Here is a 17,526-nt window from a genome sequence, read left to right on the forward strand (position 1 = left end):
TTGCTCTTCTTGTGAGATGAAGACTTTGAGGATTTTGATGATGAAGATCTTGTGGATTTCTTCTTTTTCTTCGCATCATCAGAACTGCAATCCTTGTATTTCTTCTTCTTTGATTCCTTTTCCCACTAAGGACAATCTTGAATGTAATGTCCAGGTTTCTTGCATTTGTGACAGAGCCTCCTCTTGTAGTCACTGGATGAGGAATCATTGCTCCTTGAGGGTCTTCCAGAGCGACCACTGATACGTCTCCAACGTATCTATAATTTTTGATTGCTCCATGCTATATTATCTACTATTTTGGACTATATTGGGCTTTATTTTCCACTTTTATATTATTTTTGGGACTAACCTATTAACCGGAGGCCCAGCCCAAAATTGCTATTTTTTGCCTATTTCAGTGTTTAAAAGAAACGGAATATCAAACGGAGTCCAAACGGAATGAAACCTTCGGGAACGTGATTTTCTCACCAAACGTGATCCAAGAGACTTGGACCCTACGCCAAGGGATCAGAGAGGCGGTCACGAGGGTGGGGGGCACCCCCCTAGGGCACGCCCCCTGCCTCGTGGGCCCCTCGGTGCTCCACCGACGTACTCCTTCCTCCTATATATACCTACGTACCCCCAAACGATCAGAAGAGGAGCCAAAAACCTAATTCCACCATCGCAACTTTCTGTATCCACGAGATCCCATCTTGGGGCCTGTTCCGGAGCTCCGCCGGAGAGGGTCGTCATCACGAAGGGCTTCTACATCATCATAGCCCCTCCGATGAAGTGTGAGTAGTTTACCTCAGACCTTCGGGTCCATAGTTAGTAGCTAGATGGCTTCTTCTCTCTTTTTGGATCTCAATACAAAGTTCTCCCCCTCTCTTGTGGAGATCTATTCGATGTAATCTTCTTTTTGCGGTGTGTTTGTTGAGACCGATGAATTGTGGGTTTATGATCAAGTCTATCTATGAATAATATTTGAATCTTCTCTGAATTCTTTTATGTATGATTGGTTATCTTTGCAAGTCTCTTCGAATTATCTGTTTGGTTTGGCCAACTAGATTGGTAGTTCTTGCCATGGGAGAAGTGCTTAGCTTTGGGTTCGATCTTGCGGTGTCCTTTCCCAGCGACAGAAGGGGCAGAAAGGCACGTATTGTATCGTTTCCATCGAGGATAACAACATGGGGTTTATTTCATATTGCATGAATTTATCTCTCTACATCATGTCATCTTGCTTAAGGCGTTACTTTGTTTTTAACTTAATACTCTAGATGCATGTTGGATAGCGGTCGATGAGTGGAGTAATAGTAGTAGATGCAGAATCGTTTCAGTCTACTTGTCACGGACGTGATGCCTATATACATGATCATGCCTAGATATTCTCATAACTATGCTCAATTCTGTCAATTGCTCAACAGTAATTTGTTCACCCATCGTAGAATACTTATGCTCTTGAGAGAAGCCACTAGTGAAACCTATGGCCCCCGGGTCTATTCTCATCATATTAATCTCCATCACTTTAATCTTGCTTTGCTTTTTTACTTTTCTTTTAATTTTTACTTTGCATCTCTATACCAAAAATACCAAAAATATTATATCTATCAAATCTCACTCTCGTAAGTGACCGTGAAGGGATTGACAACCCCTAATCGCGTTGGCTGCGAGTAGCTATCGTTTTGTGCAGGTACGAGGGACTTGAGCATGGCCTCCTACTGGATTGATACCTTGGTTCTCAAAAACTGAGGGAAATACTTACACTACTCTGCTGCATCATCCCTTCCTCTTTGGGGAAATCCAACGCAAGCTCAAGAGGTAGCAACCACGTCTTGAGAACTTTTGGAACTTCTTCACAAGCAGTGCTAGCTCATGGCTTAGTTCTTCAGGATCACCAAGGTTGCTACCAGAGTCTTCATCTTCAGACTCAGATATTGCCTTGGCCTTCAGTGCACGTGATCTGCCATAGCTCGAACCATAGAGATCACTTTTTCAGCAAGTTGGAACTCATGAGTATTTAGCCTCTCGAGAATATCAGCGAGATCAAGTGACTTGTAATCAGCACGTTCTTGTATCATCAATGCCAGAGTGTCAAATGAGGAATCAAGCGATCTTAGCAATTTCTTCACTGCCTCATGGTAGGTGATGTCAGTGGCACCAAGTGCTTGAAGCTCATTTGAGATGTCAGTGAGGCGATCGAAGGTTTGCTGAACATTTTCATTGTTGAGTCTTTTGAAGCGGTTGAAGAGATTGTGAAGAACATCAACTCGAGAATCACGCTGTGTTGAGACTCCTTCATTCACTTTTGCAGTCTATCCCAGATAAGCTTAGCAGTTTCCAAAGCACTCACTCTTCCATACTGTCCTTTGCTCAGATGGCCACATATAATATTCTTCGCTTGAGAATCGAGTTGCTTGAATCTCTTCACATCACCAGCATTCAGAGAAGGTGTGATTGAGGGAACACCATTTTCCACAACATACCAGAGATCGTTATCAATTGCCTCAAGATGCATTCGCATCTTATTCTTCCAGTACGGGTAGTCCGTCCCATCGAAGGTAGGACACCCAGCAGAGACCTTGATCATACGTGCGGTCGACATAACTAAAACTCCAAGCGGTTAAACCAAAATCACACAAAACAAGGGAGTACCTCGCTCTAATACCAATTGAAAGTGCGTTATGTCGACTAGAGGGGGGTGAATAGGCGATTTTTATGAATTCTTCACTGAGGAATTTGTAGATGAGGAAATTCCTTAGCGAAGAACTACTAGCAGTGGAATAAGTACTCAAAAGTAAACATAACAGAACACAACCATAGTCATCATGATTAAATGAAGACAGGCATAGAGTACAGGAAGCGTAAGCACATGATAACACAGGATGAAGACAAACAGACTGAAGAAATTGAACTGAGGAAATTGAGAAAATCTTCAGTAGAAGTCTTCAAGCACAGATATGAACGAGTTCACAACACAGTTATGAGGAAATGAAACAGTTGAGGAAATAGAACCAATAAGCTTGGTGAAGACAATGATTTGGTAGACCAGTTCCAACTGATGTCTCAGTTGTACGTCTGGTTAGGGTGGCTAGGTATTTAAACCTGAGGACACACAATCCCGGACACCCAGTCCTGAACACGCAGCTCAGGACACTCAGTCCTCACTGTATTCCCCTTGAGCTAAGGTCACACAGACCTCGCCCAATCACTCGTGGTAAGTCTTCAGGTGACTTCCGAACCTTCACAAACTTGGTCACTCAGTGATCCACAATTCCTCTTGGATGCTCTAGACCATGACGCCTAACCGTCTGGAAGAAGCACAGTCTTCAAAGGTAATAAGCGTCGGATCCACGCAGGATCAATATCTTAAGTGATGCTCAATCACTTGGGGTTTGTAGGTGTTTGGGTTTGGGTTTTCCTCACTTGATGATTTTCGCTCAAAGTCCTCGGAGGATGGGTTGCTCTCAGATGACAAGTGTCAGTTTCTCTCGGAGCAGCCAACCAGCTAGTGGTTGTAGGGGGTGGCTATTTATAGCCTAGGGAGCAGCCCGACATGATAAGACATAAATGCCCTTCAATGATATGACCGTTAGGTGGATAGATATTTTGGGACAGCTGGCTCATAGCATAGCAACGGTCGGAATTATGAGTAGCAAAATCATCAGGGCTATCATGTTCCTCACTGTGTAGGTAATCCGCACTGGCGAATTCCTAACTCCTCAGTCAAAACAAATTACTCAGAGACCAGAAGAACTTCGTCTCTGTCACTGAAGAATATGACTGGACTGTATGAGGTTTCCAATGGCTTCACTCGAAGGGATTGGTAGGTGTAGGATTTTGAGTTGAGCATCACATGGAAAATTTTCCTTAGTATTACCTTGACCCCCTTTAACAGTATGGTGTTTCCTATGACTCAAGAAAGAGAAAATGAAACTACAAAAACAAAAGTCTTCACGCTTCATGTTTATTGAATGAATACCAAGTCTTCAAGGTCACACCCAATTTCTTCACTTTCAAAGTCTTCAAAAAGTCTTCAGAAATCCAAAGTCTTCAGTCGAAGAACTTCATTTTTAGGGGTCGACTTTCTCTATAAATATGAAACTCCTCATAGACTTATAGACCTGTGTACACTCACAAACGCATTAGTCCCTTAACCTATAAGTCTTAAATACACTAAAATCACTAAGGGGCACTAGATGCACTTACAATCTCCCCCTTTTTGGTGATTGATGACAATATAGGTTAAGTTTTCAATGGGGATAAACATATGAAGTGTAAATACTGATATTGAGGAATTTGATTGCAAGATATAGAAGAACTCCCCCTGAATATGTGCATGGTGAGGTATTTGCTTTTGAAGCATTGCACACTTTGAAGAGTAGAATCATGGAGATCTCCCCCTATATCTTGTAATTCATACACGCGTTTGACATATCACAATGAAGAATTTGAAATGCATGATGAAATATGGTGACTGATGTAATTCAGCATGCCTGCATTAGCATATATGAGGAATAAGCATGCAGAAACACATATCAAAAGTATCAGAGCACCGTCGGGTTTAAGTTTACAAATCGATCCAAAGAAGTCTCAAAAGAACGAGAGTTGTAACTTAATAAAAAAACGCCCATATAGAAAGACCCTCTTGAAGACCATCTCGATATTCTCCCCCTTTGTCATCAAATGACCAAAAGGATCGAATATGAGGACTAACACCCCTGAAGAATATCAAGTTGATGAAGGAGCGCCAGCGTTGTTGGGGTCGTTTGTCGTGGAAGGGCATGCCGCAGTGTCTTCCAAGTCTTCATTCTCATCGGTGTCGCGCGATGAAGAATATGAGCTGGCCACCAAGGAAGGAACCTTGACCTTCTTGAATTTCTTCGATGGAGGTGCAGACCAGTCAAAATCTTCCTTGAGACCCATTTTCTTGAGATCTTCTTCACCATACAGATGTGACAGAATGGCCCAGGTGCGACCGAAAACTTCATTGAGGTAGTAATGGTTTTTCTTCACTGCATTGTGCGTAGCAGTCATGTTGTGAAGAAATGAACCAAACTGACGCTTAACCCATTTATGATTTCGATCCACCTTCTGGTGAAGACTAAGCAGAAGCTCACGATCAGTCATCACACGAGGAGCAGTGGCTTGAGGAGTGGACTTGGGTGCATTGGCAGAGTCATGTGTGGCAGAGTCATCATTGGTGGAATAAGATGCAGCTTTGCAAAACTGTCCATCCAATGGACGAATGCCTTCATCTATAACAGCTGGTGCCTTGCCCTTTTCATCAACTGAGGAATAGGTCTGCTTGAGGACTTGAATTGGGGACAAGTAGCTGAGGTGATTCTGAAAATCAACTTTGTAGTTGAGTGAAGACCTTGTCCTGAGGAATCTCATAATCCAAGGTGCGTAAGGCTTCAGCTCAAACGGAGAAAGTGCAACATTTGCCAGAGTCCTCATGAAGAAATCATGATAATTGATAGGAATGCCATGAACGATATTGAATACCAGATTCTTCATGATGCCAACAATTTCCTCATCAGATGAGTCGTGGCCTTTGATGGGACTCATTGTCCTCGTTAGAATGCGATAGACAGTTCTGGGCACATAAAGTAATTCCTTCACGAGTAATTTGGTTCGTGGGGCCTGACCTGGCTTCAAAGGTTTCATCAGAACTTGCATGTAGTGATTTGTAAGCTCAGGTTCACTGTAAATGCAACGAGCTTCTTCAAGGGGAGGACTGAGTGGTAAGGCACGAAGAAATTCAGTAGCTGGTGCTGTGTAGTGAGTGTTCTCAGACATCCAGTCCAGCACCCATGAATTCACATCTTCACAATCTCCTGTGATGTGCAGCGTTGCATAAAATTGAAGAATCAGTTCTTCATTCCAATCGCAGATGTGAGAACAGAAGTTTAATAGTCCAGCGTCATGAAGAACACTGAGGACTGGCATGAAGCACTACAGAGATTCCATATCCACGTGAGGAATGTGCACATGGTAGAAGATTTTGTTTTTGTTGAACATCACTAAGGAATAGAAATTGGCTTGGCTGGCTGTCCAGAAACGCCTATTCCTAATGCGAGCAGAGTCATAAGGGTTGTAGTCTGCGAAGAATATGTGCTCGCCGAAGAAATCATCAGCCTTGAATTTTTGCTTCCTGGAGAATGGATCCTTTGGCTTGGGTAGAGGAGTGTCAGTGAGTTGCATCACGACCTCAGGAATCTCAATCACAGGTTCCTCAGGCTGAGGAATTTCTGGTTCCTCTTCAGTGGCAGTCTGCGTCTTCAGATGTTCAGCAGCAGCAGTTTCTTCAGCACTAGTGGCTGGAATTTCTTCACGTATAGATGAAGTGGGGTGAGTTTCTTCAGAGCCCATTTGAACAGTTTGTGCAGGGGACTGGGGTATTTGCTGCAACAGTGTGAACATTGGAGAGTTTGGATGCTGACTTTCCCAGAATTCATCACTCATCACTGGTGTGGAGCAACCAACGTCCACATCTTCATCTTCCATTTCTTCAACGCCAGCCTCTTCAGCAGTGAACTGAGGCAGAGGCGAGGAAATGACAGGTGTTGAAGGGATCCCATCCACTTCAATTTCTTCATCCAACTGCTCTAACGAAGCAGCAGAAGGATTTTCTTCATCAGATCTGCTGGGGATCACATATTCTTCATCGAAAGGAACAAGGTCCTTTGATGGCATGGTAGAGAGAGGAACATCATCAATGGGATTTTCAAACGAGCTGGTCAAAGGCTTCATATTCTTCGAAGCTGAAGAATCTGAAGTAGCTGATGCTTTCCTTTTCTTCACTGCTGCACGCTCTGCAGCCTTAGTTTTCTTCACATCTGATGCAGATGGAAGGATCGGAGTTGGTGTAGGCGCAGGAGGAGCAGATGAATCTGGTTGATTTTCTTCAGGCACAACTGATGCAGTTGCCCTGACTTCTTCATTTTCTTCAGACGCACCACTAGTGGATGCCCTGGCAATTTCTTCAGCGGCTGGAATGCAGTCATCAGCCCTGGAACTCACATTTTCTTCAACAGCCTGATTTTCATCAGCGGTGCTGGCATGTTCTTTAGTCGGTTGAGCAGATGCTTCAGCCCGAGGAACTTCCTGTTGCGTTGGGGCTGCAACATTTAAGGTGAAGTTATCTGCAAGTTTCACAAAGCGCACCTTGGCTCCAAGCCAGTCAGCGCGGTATGCGTCGAATTCATCACTGAGTTTCTTGATCTCAGTTTAAACAGCGACAAGTTCTTCAGTTGTCATAGAGACAACATTTTTCTTCAGATAGCGCTCCTTCTTGTACTGCGCTTTCTTGATCTTCCTGGCCTTCTCAAATTTCCATTTTTCTTCTTGAATGAAGTGGGTCAGCATGTGACTTTGGCCAGGAGTCAGCTTGAAATCAGGCATGGGAGTGTTGGGGTCCTTGTGCCAAACATCAATGTATTCGAGGATCAACTTGGGATCCAAAAGCAGTGGCACATTTGTTCCCTTGGCTCTAGCGGCCCTAACTTGCCTATCTCTGATGATTTTAGCAAGTTCATCATCATCAGCTTCGTCTTCTTCAGACGACACTTGGAAGGCAACCTGCTTCTTCTAAGGACAAGGGCGAGGACCTCGTCCAGCAGTGGCCTTTGTCTTCAGTAGAGAGGGTCCCATTGAAGAATTTGGTGCAACTAAGGAACTAGCTGAAGCTCCTGAGGCAATTGAGACGCCTATGGTCCTTTGACACGTGGCGAGATGCACATGTGCACAGGACTTTGTCGGAGCAGCTGAGGACTTGTGAGGAGCTGAAGATTTGGGAGGAACAGAAGCAACATGAGAAGTTGACCTTGATGGCTTTGAAGATTCTGGCCGTGAGGGCATTGCTGAGGAACTTGGCCTTGAGACCATTGAAGGTGAAGCACTTGGCTTGTGTGCAGGCTTCTTTGACATGGCCTTCTTAGGCTTGACAGAGGCCTCAGCGGCAGCAGCAGCAGCAGAGCCTTCGTTGAATTTCCTCATAGCTTCTTTGGCTTGTTTAGCCAACTTGGCTTGGCGCTTGGCCCATTCATCAGGATAATCCTCACCACGCTTGAGGCTGGTGGGATCAGCTATTTGGCCAGGTACCAATGGAGGTCTTGGGCATGGAGGATTGAGTGTGAATTTCTTCATGTATTTGGGAGTGACATATATGTACTCCCTCCACTCTCTAGCCCATCTCCTTTCTATCTTCTGAATGCGCAGCTTGCCCTGATTTTTGTCTTCCTCGGGAGGTGTGCAGTACCCAGCATATATATCATCAGGGATCTCAAACGTTGTGTTGACCTCAGCCCTCTTTCCTCCTTTCTGTGGCTTCTTACCGTCAGCCATTTTCTTCAGTTGGGGAATTTGAACAATTAAATTCTCTGAAGAAGTATGCAACTTTTCTTCAAGAAACGCTGCAAATGAGTTAAGTTGATTAGAACCTAGTGATTCAGCAGCTGACATGAGTACCTGTGAATAGAGTATAGTTGTGAGGAATTTGGAGAGGTCATATGCGTTCTCAGAAGGTTTTATAAAGAACAAGTTTGAGGAATTTGACCAGTTGAGTCTTGAAGAATTTCACTAAGCGTTCTTTGTCTTAGGTTCCGGATATGTGTAGATCAAAAATCCACACATTTTAGGAATCTTGAAGAAAAACATAGCTTAGAGAAACGAATCAAGAACAAATGATATGTGAGGTGTTTTAGTGTGTGAAGATATGAAGAAAAACACCTTTAGATTTTGTAGATAATCATTCGAATCAACGAGGGCAGTAAAAGTAACTTTTAATTACCCTGGATGAAGAACACGACGAACTGTGAGATGGAGAGGTGAAGTTCGTCTATGTAGATCTTCCACACCCTAACTCGGCAGAGGAAGACGGCTACGGCGGCAGCGGAGTGAAGATTTCCGCGGCCGGCGGGAGTACGACGGCGACGAGGTCGAGGCAGTGAAGCTCTTCCTCACCGGCGACGATGAAGTAGCGGCGGCGCTAGGGTTTGAGAAGCTCGAGCTGGAGATAGGTCGAGCGGAGTAAAATAAGTGAGGAAGGGGAGAGGGGTATTTATAGCCATGGTGAAAACCGTTCGCCCGAAGAATTTGGACGAACGTGCCCCTGACCCTTCTCATTCGCATGACATGTGTCACCCACGTACTGAGAAGTGGAGATCGTGTTAGATCGTGGGTGAGTGGATAAGTATGTCGTGGGATGCGGAACGGTTTGAGCAGCAAAGCCGAAAATTGGATAAGATAAGTTAAAAGTTCCGTTCGCAATTTCTTCAGCTGACAAGGACACAGTGAAGATTTTGAACGAGTTTCAAATTGAACGCACATGAAGAATTTGTGAACAGATTGAGTTGAGTATAGCATAGAGGGGGAAGGGTCCGATCACATTCAATTAGAAAAAAAAACAACTTGAAGATATAGCTATAAGTGAATGCTGTAGAGGACATAAACTCATATATATATATATATCCAATGAAGAAAAACAACGAAAACAGTGAAGACAATGCAAAGTTGAAGATTTGAACAACTGAGGAATTTCAACTTTTGGTCGTGGCGTGACCCACCGTATAAGAATGATGATTTCAGACACCGCGTACAATTATCGTAGGGTTCTGAGAATCAAATTCTTTGTTAATTTCTTCACACTTAGAGTGTTATTCTTCATTGATTGAAGAAAAACGTTTCTTCATGTGTTGCACATCTAAGTCATCAATTTTGCATAAGTGTTAGGATGAGTGTCCTTTTCAAAGAACATTCGAAGATTCTAGGATATTTAGGTCACACCGCAACTTGCTAAATCTCTTCTCATCCAAGGGCTTATTGAAGATATCGGCTAGCTGTTCTTCAGTCTTCACATGCTCAATAGAAATGTCGCCCTTCAACACATGATCATGAAGAAAATGATGACAAATCTGAATGTGCTTAGTCTTTGAGTGCTGAACTGGGTTGTGAGCAATCTTGATGGCACTCTCATTGTCACAGAAGAGAGGCACATTCTTCATGTGTAACATCCCAAATTTTCAATTTGGAATGTTATACATTAGGTCATCATGCATATCATATTTTATTTTTCTTTTGGTTTTGATCCTAGAAAATCCTAAGCAACTCAAGGACCCACGGAGAGAGTTGGGGATTTCGTTATTTACATGTTTGAGTTTTCTCAAATTATGTAAACAGGATCATTTGATTTTATTTATTTTATCATCAATTATTTCTATTACAAAAATATGAGAGAGGGAATAAAATGACTTTCCCAAAATATAGAAATATTGAGGATTTAATAAAAAAATCAAATAAGTTTTATTTCGGAGTTTTTCGGTATTTTTATTTGAATTTAGGAAAAAAATGTGCGCTTTTCAAAGTTGTAGTTTGGGCCCAGATAAATGTTCACTTTATCGGGCTTGATTTTAGAAACCCGGCAAAATTTATTTCATGATTTTTGGAGTCCGTTTAGTATTTCTTTTAAATTTTCTTCCGAGCGGAATTATATATTAAAAAACGCGCCGAACCGACTTCGGGCCGTATTCGGCCTGGACTCCGCCGGCCTAGGCTATATAAGCCGCCGCCCCGGCCCGAGGAGAGCCCAGCCGCCAGCGCCCGACGAAACCCTAGCCGCCGCCGCCGGAGCCGCGCGCCATTCGAGGTTCGCCGCCGCCTCGTTTTCCGTGTTGTTGTTTTTTAAATTCTGTTCGTCGTTTTTCTTTTTCGTCGGATTTTTCCGCGGTTATTTTCTGATCGCGATTTCTGATCCGATTTTCGTTTTAGTACAACTTTTCGCTCGTTTATCGGAATCAGGCGATTCAAGCGCCTGGAGTTTCGTCTCGAAACCCTCTTTCCGAATAATCAACTTAAACAAGTTTTTGCTACTGTAAAATTTGCCCTAGATCCAGATTACTAGAACAAAGTTTTTTTCTTTCGCCGTTTGATCTCTTTTGCTTCGTTCAATTTGATTCTTTTGCCAACCAGGGTTCTTAAGTTGAACTTTCTGGTTAGATCTTCTATTTGAGTTTTACCTGTGCATTAGATGAGTACTTATTGTATGCTTGTTGTTTGTCTGCGATAGAATACCCGGAGTGCGCCGCCTGTTACATTGAATCTCTAGGTTACGCGGATCATCAGCAAGGCAAGTAACACTTTGATCATACCTTTTCTACAACCCAGTTTTATTGCATTAGATCAATCCTCACACATTGCATGATTGGGATCTAATTAAATTGTGGGATGGGAAGTAGATGAGGTAGTACCTATTACCTGTTTCTTATCAAACCTTTGGGAGTTACTTCTACGTTTGCTTATTATGCCATGCTATGCTAGTAGACGTGGATTGGGTGAGTGATATCCATGACAGATGTGAGATTGTTAATTAATGGTTTATCTAAGGTGGCAACCTAATACACATCTGGGTGGATTTAGGCACCTGGGGTTTCCAGGACTTGCCTGTTTTCTTTGGACCGCCACCCAGGCTCAAAGGGATCATGAGATTATTCATACTAGAAACTTTCGTGTGCAGCCACAAGCCATTATGGGCTCTGGCATAGTTGACTAAGTTGTGCGAACTCTTACAGTGGTAGACTAGCAGATGTAGGGGTTGTAGGTGGTACGGTCTACCCGATCGTAAGGTGCTAGCGCTTCTGAAAGACTATGTCTCGGTCATCCGTCTTCTCAAACACCCTGCAGTGCGAGAAACCAAACGGAGGCGATCGAGTCTTGTGGGGAAAAGTGCGCAAACATCTGCAGAGTGTAATAAACTAATCATGATTAGCCGTGTCCCCGGTTATGGACATCTTGAGTATCTAGTACCTGGATTTTCATGTGAATCTCAACATGTTACTCTGAATTAATTTTGATGGGTTTTAATGATGTTACTTAATTGGTATTGAGAATGCTGTCAACCATTCTCAATGTTTCACAACCACCATGATAGTAATTAAATTTATTCCTTTGAAGTAGGGGAAAATTGGCTTTACGCAAAAATAGTAACCATAGAGCTTTCCACCAGCCAAATATGCATATAGTATAGTTGTTGCATTCCATTATTCTCTATGTGTTACCTTGCCAGCATATTCCATGTGCTGACCCGTTTTCGGGCTGCAATGTTAATGTTGCAGACCTTTCAGATGACGATTAAGGAGTTTTAGGTCGTGGTTCTATACTCAGTGATGCCGTTGGAGTTGATGGACTCACTTACCTTCCAAGCCTTCCGCTGTTGTCGTTATTAGATGGCCTTAAGCCATATTTATTGTAATAAGTTCTCTTTTGAGACACTCGATGTAATAAGTGTGTGATTGCTACTCTGCTATAAATCCTCCGAGTACTGTGTGGTGTCAGCATTACTGATCCAGGGATGACACCGGAGCACAGAGATCAGACTGTTTGAGGTCTGGTCACTACATCATGTTGACGTCGTAGTCCTTGAGAGTTTGCTTCATCCATAGCAATTGAGCACAGCAAGAACCAGCGACAATATACTCAACTTCAGCAGTAGATAGTGATACGCAGTTCTGTTTCATCGAGGACCAACAAACCAAAAATCATCCGAGGAAATGACATGTACCAGATGTTGACTTGCGGTCCACACGATCACCAGCATAGTCAGAGTCATAATATCCAATGAGATCAAAAGCCGAGCCCTTGGGGTACCATAATCCAAGTGTTGGTGTGTGAGCTAGATATCGAACAATATGCTTCACAGCCTTATGGTGTGATTCCTTCGGTGTAGCTTGAAATCGGGCACACATGCAAACACTAAGCATTATATCTGGCCTAGATGCACATAAGTACAATAAAGAACCAATCATGGAGTGGTATACCTTATGATCGAAGTCAATACCATTTTCATCAGTGCACAAATGGCCATTTGTGGGCATATGAATTTTGACGCCTTTGCAATCTTGCATGCCGAATTTCCTCAGTACATCCTTGAGGCATTCTCCTGAGATATGAATATTCCATTGCGTTGTTGATGAATTTGAAGACCTAAGAAGAATTTTAATTCTCCCATCATAGACATTTGATATTCTTCACTCATAATGTAGGCAAATTCATCACTATAACGTTGGTCAGTACAGCCAAAGATAATATCATCAACATATACTTGGCACACAAACAATTCACCATCATAAGATTTAGTGAAAAGAGTAGGGTCGAGTGAACCGGGTTTGAAGCCTTTCTTCATGGATAATTCCTTCAAGGTATCATACCATGCCCGTGGGGCCTGCTTGAGGCCATAGAGGGCCTTGTTGAGTCTGAAGACTTTGTCAGGATTCTTTGGATCTTCAAAACCTGGGGGTTGAGCAACATATACTTCTTCCTCAAGCTTACCATTGAGGAATGCACTTTTCACATCCATTTGATACAAAGTGATATCATGATGGTTAGCATAAGCAAGTAATATGCGAATAGCCTCAAGTCTAGCAACAGGTACAAAAGTTTCATCAAAATCAATTCCTTCAACCTGTGTGTAGCCTTGAGCTACGAGTCATGCCTTATTCCTCACCACAAGCCATTTTCATCTTGCTTGTTGCGGTAGATCCACTTTGTGCCAATGATATTGTGCTTGCGAGGATCTGGACGTTTGACCAGTTCCCAGACATTGTTGAGCTCGAACTGATGTAGTTCTTCTTGCATGGCCTAAATCCACTCAGGCTCCAGAAATGCTTCATCTACCTTAGTGGGCTCTATGATAGAGACAAAAGCATAGTGCCCACAAAAGTTAGATAAATGTGAAGCTTTTGAGCGTGTGAGAGGACCTGGCGCTTTGATGTCATTGATGATCTTTTCAACTTGCACTTCTTTTGCAATACGAGGATGAGCTGGTTGTCGTTGAGGAATTTGATCAGTATTCTCTTCAGCACCATTTTCTTCAGTATTTTCTTTAGGTGCATTAGCTTGATGTTCTTCATATTCTGGAATGAATTCTTCAGCAGATTCTTCAGTAGGAATGACATCCTCAGTAGCCTTGAACTTGATAGTTTCCTCAGGTGCTGGTTCATCTATCACAGTGGGTAGGTGCTCTCTTTGCGAGCCATTAGTTTCATCGAACCGCACATCTACAGTTTCAACAACCTTGTGAAGAACGATGTTGAAGACTCTATAGGTGTGCGAGTCCTTTCCATAACCAAGCATAAAACCTTCATGTGCTTTCGGTGCAAATTTTGAGTTGTGATGAGGATCTCTAATCCAACATTTAGCACCGAAGACTTTGAAATAACTTACATTGGGTTTCTTGTCAGTGAGGAGTTCATAGGCAGTCTTCTTGAAGAATTTGTGAAGATATACTCTGCTAATGATGTGGCACGCGGTATCAATTGCCTCAACCCAGAAACGATGAGGCATTTTGTATTCATCAAGCATAGTGCGAGCCATCTCAGCAAGAGTCCTATTCTTGTGCTCCACGACGCCGTTCTGCTGAGGAGTATAAGGAGCAGATAACTCATGAGTAATACCAAGTTCACCAAGATAGTCATCTAGACCAGAATTCTTGAACTCAGTTCCATTGTCACTTCTGATGTGCTTGATCTTCACACCAAAGTTGGTTGAAGCCCTCGAGGAAAATCGTGTGAAGACTTCTTGCACTTCATGTTTGTAAGTAACAATGTGTACCCATGTGTATCAAGAGTAATCATCAACAATAACAAAGCCATATTGAGATGCATTATTTGAAACTGCAGAATAATGGTTAGGACCGAAGAGATCCATGTGAAGCAATTCAAATGGACGAGTGGTGGTCATGATAGTCTTCGCTGGATGCTTAGCCTTTGTCATCTTACCAGCTTCACAGGCTCCGCATAGGTGATACTTGAGGAATTTGACATTCTCGATGCCGATGACATGCTTCTTCTTTGCAAGCGTGTGCAGATTCCTTATGCCTGCATGACCAAGTTGTCGATGCCATAGCCAGCCTTCTGAAGCTTTTGCAAGTAGACACACGGCTGGTTGTGGTCCTATAGAGAAATCAACAATATACAGGTCTCCTCTCCTAAAGCCTTCGAAGACTTTGGAATTGTCAGCTTCCATAACCACAACACAACAGTACTTGCCAAAGACAACAACCATATCGAGATCGCAAAGCATTGAGACAGACATGAGGTTGTATCCTAAGGACTCGACAAGCATGACTTTGTCCATGTGTCGATCCTTTGTGATCGCAACCTTACCTAGACCCAATACCTGACTTTTGCCTTTGTCGGCAAAGATGATATGCTTCAAATGCGACGGAGATAATGGAGCATCCATCAATGGATTCTTGTCACCAGTCATGTGATTTGTACATCCACTATCGAGGAACCACTCAGTGGCTTTGGGTTGATCATCCTGCAGATGAATTAGTGCAACTTACAAACTCATATTCTTCATCAGTGAAGAATATGACATCAATTCATCAGATCAATTTCATCAAGCGAAAGAACAGATAAAATAGTATGAGGACGTGAGAAATGAAGGTTCATTTCTTCATGATTAGCCTGCGTCCTTTCAGGCATCCTCAGGTCTCCAGCAAATTCTTCAGATGATTACGTACGTCTGGAGACCTGACCCTGCATAAGAGATTAGTTCTTTTTCTTCACCACCCACATCTGAAGGGGTGGCAAAGAGTTCATCACTCTGCGAGCTCCATATGAGAAGGGTGGCATAGAAGCCAGTCCATTTCGTTCCACATAAGAGGAGTTAGGATAAGCATATGAATAAGCATAGAAATTCTTCGAGGACTTATGAACTTGATGATTAGAAGAATAATGCTCATATTCATAGCCCTTAGCTCTTCCCTGCGAAATAGAGTTGTTAGCATGATGATACTCATGTGAGGACTTTGATCCTTTTGAGTAATTTGGTCCATATGAAGAATTTGCTCTAGGGTTCCTATTCTTCACAGGTGGTGTCCTGAGGACATTCACCTGAAGACTTTCAAGGCACGTTTTGGGAACCCAGATTCTTTTCATAGGGGAACCATTCCTGCAGTTAGTGCCAACATATCTAGCAAATACTTCACCATTCTGATTTTTGAACAGTTTATAGTTGGAGTCAAATGACTCATCATCAGAACGAGGAGATTCACATGCAAATCTAGATAAGTTAGATGGATCAACTGGAGGTCCCTTTGCACCAACTCATGTAGTTTTGGCGTACTGCTCAGGCTTCCAATATGTACCATCAGCATTGAGTTTCCTCTCAAATGCAATACCCTCTTTCCTAGGGTTCCTGTTGAGGATTTGCTTTTTAAGCACATCACAAAGAGTCTGATGCCCTTTGAGGCATTTGTACATGCATGTCGTGTACAATTCCTTCAGCCCTGCATCGTCAGTGATAGTAGCAATGTCCTCAGATGAGGAATTAGTGATAGCAGAGGCATGTGAAGAAATTGAAACATTAGCAGCATTTGAACATTTAGGTGAAGAATTAGCAGATTCTCGTTCAATGCACTTCAAGCAAGGAGGAACAAATTCTTCCTGAGAAGCGCTGATTTGTTGAGCAAGTAATGAACCGCGCTCCTTCTGAAGATCTTCATAACTCACTCTTAGCTTCTCAAGATATTGCTTTCTTTGAAGAAATTCATAAGAAAGCTTCTCATGATCAGATAAGAGAGTGTTATGATGACCTTGAAAGTTGTCAAACCTAGTCTGAAGTCTCTGAAGATTTTCAGTCAAGGCTTTAGTGCGATCCATTTCTTCACCCAACATATCATCACTTTTGTCTAGCATGTTTTGAACCTTTTCAAAAGCCCTTTGTTGTTTTACAGCAATCTTAGCAAGTTTAGAATAGTTGGGCTTGAGGTTTTCATCATATTCATTCTCACTTGATTCAGAGGAGGTATATTTGAGTACCTTGGCACCCTTTGCCATCAAGCAATAGGTGGGAGCATAGTCATCATTGCCTTCATCAGCCTTGTTGGTGAGGTCATTTTCTTCAGAGTTGAAGATAGACTTGCTGACGAATGCAGTAGCGAGGGCTAGGCTTGCCACACCGGATTCGGACTCCTCAGATCCCACCTCTTCCTCATTTTCTTCAGATTCAGTCTCAGAGTCCATTTACTTGCCAATGAATGCCCGAGCCTTTTTGGAGCTGCTCTTCTTGTGAGATGAAGACTTTGAGGATTTTGATGATGAAGATCTTGTGGATTTCTTCTTTTTCTTCGCATCATCAGAACTGTAATCCTTGTATTTCTTATTCTTTGATTCCTTTTCCCACTGAGGACAATCTTGAATGTAATGTCCAGGTTTCTTGCATTTGTGATAGAGCCTCCTCTTGTAGTCACTGGACGAGGAATCATTGCTCCTTGAGGGTCTTCCAAAGCGACCACATCTTGAGAACTTTTGGAACTTCTTCACGAGCAGTGCTAGCTCATGGCTTAGTTCTTCAGGATCACCAAGGCTGCTACCAGAGTCTTCATCTTCGGACTCAGATACTGCCTTGGCCTTCAGTGCACGTGATCTGCCATAGCTCGAACCATAGAGATCTCTTTTTTCAACAAGTTGGAACACATGAGTATTTAGCCTCTCGAGAATATTAGCGAGATCAAGTGACTTGTAATCAGCATGTTCTTGTATCATC

This window comes from Triticum urartu, chromosome 6, assembly GCF_003073215.2.
Source record: "Triticum urartu cultivar G1812 chromosome 6, Tu2.1, whole genome shotgun sequence".
Classification (NCBI taxonomy): Eukaryota; Viridiplantae; Streptophyta; class Magnoliopsida; order Poales; family Poaceae; genus Triticum; species Triticum urartu.